Source organism: Oncorhynchus kisutch, linkage group LG28, assembly GCF_002021735.2.
Source record: "Oncorhynchus kisutch isolate 150728-3 linkage group LG28, Okis_V2, whole genome shotgun sequence".
Taxonomy (NCBI): domain Eukaryota; kingdom Metazoa; phylum Chordata; class Actinopteri; order Salmoniformes; family Salmonidae; genus Oncorhynchus; species Oncorhynchus kisutch.
The window spans coordinates 36,515,294-36,521,293 of NC_034201.2; positions in this window are offsets into that span (position 1 = coordinate 36,515,294).

Genomic DNA, 6,000 nt, shown 5'->3' on the forward strand with positions numbered 1-6,000 from the left:
TGAGATACTTCATTTCAACCAGTGGAGAATGTGAAACGCTTTATTGAACGTTCCTTATTGAGGTGTATAAATACATAATACATGCACTATAAATATTATAATTGTAATATTAGTTTATTAATACAAGTTCAATCTGTACATCAAAGCACATATGGTGTGCATTATAAAAAAAGGAAGAAAGGAGGTGGGGAGAGAGGTGTAGAAGACAGAAAAGGAAAGAGGTAAAACAGAAGAACAGGGAAGACAGCATATGATTAATGAATTACAGTGCTACCCTAATATTCTCTCAGTTCATCACAATTACATAGTGTTTATAGCGGTGTCTCCTAACCTTTGGGGCGACTGGGAGCCCAAAGCTGGTTATTTTAAGAGTAGGTGAGGTGGCGATGACGGGACTGGCTTCCTCTCTCACAGCTCTCTGTATCTGAGGACAGAAAACCTCACAAGAAATAAACTACACAAGTACCTGCTCTGTCCAGAATAGCCTACTCTCTCACTTTGATAGCTGGGCCTGCTAGCCTTTCAGCCTCCTCCAAAAAATACAAATATTTGCCATTTTCAAGAGTGGCACTGAGGCTAAAACATTATCCTACATATTGTGGGAGGACTGCACCTAAAAAGGCTGGAGACTCCTAACTAATCGAAGAGCATGCATGTATATGTCCTGACCAAAATATGAGGAGTCAGTGGTATGGCTCACTTGATGTTGCAGCAAGATTCTCAGTAGACAGGGGGCATGGGATGTCAGGAACAATGACCCCATTGTTAGTGTTTCCTGATTCCAGATTATCCTCCTGATTTAAAGCAGGTCCTCCACATCTGTATTAGTGATGATACATTTAAAGGAAGATCTGTCAAGCCATTCACATATCGCACAGTGTGCCATTCACATATCGCACAGTGTGCATAGTCACACTGTGTGCACAGTGTGCCATTCACATATCGCATACCTCTGCATAGTCTGCCTCAGACACAGGTGTTTGGGGCATTCCGATATGCCACAGCTGGCGAGGTGTCAGGTTTGCCTCTGTACTTAACCTGTCTAGGAACCCCGTTCCGCTAGCAGAACCCCTCGCCAACAGCCAATAAAATTGCAGGGCGACAAATACAAATCGACAGAAATCTCGTAAATCAAATTTCTCAAACATACAAGTATTAGGCACAATTTTAAAGATAAAATTCTCGTTAATCCAGCCACAGTGTCTGATTTCAAAATTGCTTTACAGCGAAAGCTCCACAAACAATTGTTAGGTCACCACCAACTCACAGAAAAACCCAGCCATTTTTCCAGCCAGAGAGGAATCACAAAAAGCACAAATAGAGAGAAAATGAATCACTAACCTTTGATCTTCATCAGATGACACTCATAGGACTTGTTATACAATACATGTATGTTTTGTTCGGTAAAGTTCATATTTATATCCAAAAATCTTATTTTACATTGGCGTTTTAGATTTAGTAGTTCCAAAACATGCAGGGATATTGCAGAGAGCCACATGAATTCACAGAAATACTCATAATACATGTTGATGAAAGTACAGCTATTATACATGACATTTTAGATACAGTGGTTGCATTAAGGAGAAGTATTTTTACGGAAAAAGCATAATCTGAGAACGGCGCTCAGAGCCCAAACCAGCCAGAGAAATATCCGCGATGTTGGGTAGATTAACATAATTTTTTTTAAAACATGATAAATATTCACCTACCTTTGATCTTCATCAGAATGCACTCCCAGGAATCGCAGTTCCACAATAAACGCTTGTTTTGTTTGATTATGTCCATTTATGTCCAATAGCTTCTTTTGTTAGGGCGTTTGGTTGACAATTCAAAAGCGTGATCTGGTCCATTCGGACGAAACGTTCAAAAAGTTATATTACAGGTCGAAGAAACTTTTCAAACTAAGTATAGAATCAATCTTTAGGATGTTTTTATCATAAAAGTTCAATAATGTTCCAACCAGAGAATTCCATTGTCTGTAGAATTGCACTGGATCGAGAGCAACCTCTCAAGTGAAAGCGCGTGACTGAGAACGAGCCTGTAGGCAGACCCCTTAGTCAAACAGCTCCCATCCGGCCCCCCTTCACATGAGCAGCCTGAAACCACGTTCTAAAGACGGTTGACATCTAGTGGAAGCCTTAGGAAGTGAAAAATAACCCATATCCCACTGTGTATTCAATAGGGGTGAGTTGAAAATCTACAAACCTCAGATTTCCCACTTCCTGTTTGGATTTTTTCTCAGGTTTTTGCCATTTCATTTCACCTTTATTTAACCAGGTAGGCTAGTTAAGAACAAGTTCTCATTTACAACTGCGACCTGGCCAAGATAAAGCATAGCAGTGTGAACAGACAACAACACAAAGTTACACATGGAGTAAACAATAAACAAGTCAATAACACAGTAGAAAGAAAAAAATAATATATACATTGTTTTCAAAAGGCATGAGGAGGTAGGCGAATAATTACACTTTAGCAGATTAACACGAGTGATAAATGGTCATGTGCAGGTAGAGATATTGGTGTGCAAAAGAGACAAAGTAAATAAATAAAAAAGGTATGGGGATGAGGTAGGTAAATTGGGTGGGCTATTTACCGATGGACTCTGTACAGCTGCAGCGATCGGTTAGCTGCTCAGATAGCAGATGTTTAAAGTTGGTGAGGGAGATAAGTCTCCAACTTCAGCGATTTTTGCAATTCATTCCAGTCACAGGCAGCAGAGAACTGGAAGGAAAGGCGGCCAAATGAGGTGTTTGCTTTAGGGATGGTCAGTGAGATACACCTGCTGGAGAGCGTGCTACGGGTGGGTGTTGCCATCATGACCAGTGAACTGAGATAAGGCGGAGTTATGTTATACTCACAGACATCATTCAAACAGTTTTAGAAACTTCAGAGTGTTTTCAATCCAATAATAATATGCATATATTAGCATCTGGGACTGAGTAGGAGGCAGTTCACTCTGGGCGCTATTCATCCAAAAATGAAAATGCTGCCCCCTATCCCAAACAAGTTAAAGGGTGATTATTCCAAATCTGTGAAATGCTGCAGATCTGCCCGCAGACGAGGTAGGAACACGTATACCACACAGAAGATGTGGGTAGAATTTGACAGGTGAAAGTAGCCTTCTTCCTCCAAACTGTGCAGCAAGTTGTAGTACTGACATGTCACAGCACTCCAAACATCTCTCCATAAGCGTTCCACTCTAACAGAGAGAAAGAAAAGGTTTTGTTGGGGTGGACCTAATCTCTGTGGTCTTCCTCCATGAATAGTGAACACTGAGGTGGGTCTGAGGTTATAGAAATGTAAGTTGTTTGTGCCTCTGTGAGTGGTTACTGACTGTATGTGACGCGGACACTGAGTGTACCTGAAACATTTAAATATAGAGAGCTATGTGTCTCACCACTTGGTTATTGCAAGGCTAACCCCCAGGGAAATCATGACTTGGCAGCAACAGGGGCTTGATAGTCCAGTGAAAATGGCTGTGTTTATGTGGTGTAAATCTGAAGAAGAAAAAAATTATGAATGCATTTGAGACAGGTTCCATGTACAACAAGACCGGCAGAGAGGAAGAGAGAAAAATAAGCCAGAACAGTTGAATTACCTCTGGTTATGGACACAAGGCTTCAAATCAAATAAAAGTTTATTTGTCACGTGCGCTGAATACAACAGGTGTAAACCCAAAAAAGGGTGTAAGCCCAAAAAAGGTATGTGTGTGTAGGTAAGTAAATAAATAAATAAAACAACAGTAGAAAGACATTTGAAAAAAGTGTAGCCTGTTAGTCAGGCTTATTGAGGTAGTAGTACATGTAGGTATCATTAAAGTGACTGTGCATATATGATGAACAGAGAATAGCAGAAGTGTAAAAAGAGGGGTTGGCGGGTGGTGGGACACAATGCAGATAGCCCAGTTAGCCAATGTGTGGGAGCACTGGTTGGTCGAGCCAATTTAGGTAGTATGTACATGAATGTATAGTTAAAGTGACTAAGCATATAAGATAAACAGAAAGTAGCAGCAGCTTAAAAGAGGGGTTGGGGGGGCACACAATGCAAATAGTCAGGGTAACCATTGGTTACCTGTTCAGGAGTCTTATGGCTTGGGGGTAAAAACTGTTGAGAAGCCTTTTTGTCCTAGACTTGGCACTCCGGTACCTCTTGCCATGCGGTAGTAGAGAGAACAGTCTGTGGCTGGGGTCTTTGACAATTTTTAGAGGTCCTGGATGGCATGCAGCTTTGCCCCAGTGATGTACTGGGCCGTACGCACTACCCTCTGAAGTGCCGCGCGGTCGGAGGCTGAGCAATTGCCGTGCCAGGCAGTGATGCAACCGGTCAGAATGCTCTCGATGCTGCAGCTGTAGAACCTTTTGAGGATCTCAGGACCCATGCCAAATCTTTTTAGTTTACTGATGAGGGATAGGTTGTTATTCTGGCACCACCCGGCCAGGTCTCTGACCTCCCTATAGGCTGTCTCGTCATTGTCGGTGATCAGGCCTACCACTGTTGTGTCGTCAGCAAACTTAATGATGGTGTCAGAGTCGTGCCTGGTCATGCAGTCGTGGGTGAACAGGTAGTACAGGAGGGGACTGAGCACACACCCCTGGGGAGCTCCAGTGTTGAGGATCAGCGTGGCAGATGTGTTGCTACCTACCCTCACCACCTGAAGGTGGCCTGTCAGGAAGTCCAGGATCCAGTTGCAGAGGGAGGTGTTTAGTCCCAGGATCCTTAGCTTGGTGATGAGCTTTGATGGTACTATGGTGTTGAACGCTGAGCTGTAGTCAATGAACAGCATTCTCACATAAGTGTTCCTTTTGTCCAAGTGGGAAAGGGTAGTGTGGAGATGCGATCTCTATTGCACATCTGTGGATCTGTTTAGGTGATATGCAAATTAGAGTGGGTCTAGGGTTTCTGGGATAATGGTGTTGACCGCAGCCTTGTGTATGTTGACCCGTTTTAAAGATTTTTGCTTGTAAGCAGGAATCAGGAGGATAGAGTTGTGGTCGGATTTACCCAATGATTTACTAAATGCCGCTGAAAAACATTGAATCTTATATCTTGCGGTCTGAGAGTCTAGGTACCTTTTGGGAAACTGCAAGCGGGCTGTCATGTGCCTTTTACTGAGGAGTAGCTTCTGTCTGGCCACTTTACCATAAAGGCCTAATTGGTGGAGTGCTGCAGAGATGGTTATCCTTCTGGAAGGTTCTCCCTTCTCCACAAAGGTCTGTCAGAGTGACCATCAGGTTATTGGTCACCTCCCTGACCAATGCCCTTCTCCCCCGATTGCTCAGTTTGGCCAGGCAGCCTGCTCTAGGAAGAGTCTTGGTGGTTCCAAACTTCTTCCGATTAAGAATGGAGGCCATTGTGTTCTTGGGGATCTGAAAATGCTGCAGATATGTTTTGGTACCCTTCCCCAGATCTGTGCTAAGACATGATCCTGTCTCGGGGCTCTATGGACAATTCCTTCGGCTTGGGTTTTCCTCTGACATGCACAGTCAACTGTGGGACCTTATATAGACAGGTGTGTGCCCTTCCAAATCATGTCAAATCAATTGAATTTACAACAGATGGACTCCAATCAATTTGTAGAAACATCTCAAGGATGATCAATGGAAACAGGAAGCACTTGGGCTCAATTTCGAGTCTCATAGCAAAGGGTCTGAATACTTACGTAAATAAGGTATTTCATTTACAAACTATGTCTGAACCTGTTTTCGCTTTGTTGTTGTGGGGTATTGTGTGTAGATTGCTGAGGACATTTTAGAATAAAAATTACGTAACAAAGTGTGAAATGTCAAATGGTATGAATACTTTCAAAATGCACTGTAAATGCTCCTATAGGCACAGATCCACGTACAGATTATTTTCCCCTAACCTTGACTAAGACAAATGGCAAGAATGGCCAAATAAATGCTTCACAGATCTCAAGTAACAGACGCATCTCAACATCAACTGTTCCGAGGAGACTGTGTGAATCAGGTCTTCATGGTCGAATTGCTGCAAAGAAACCAC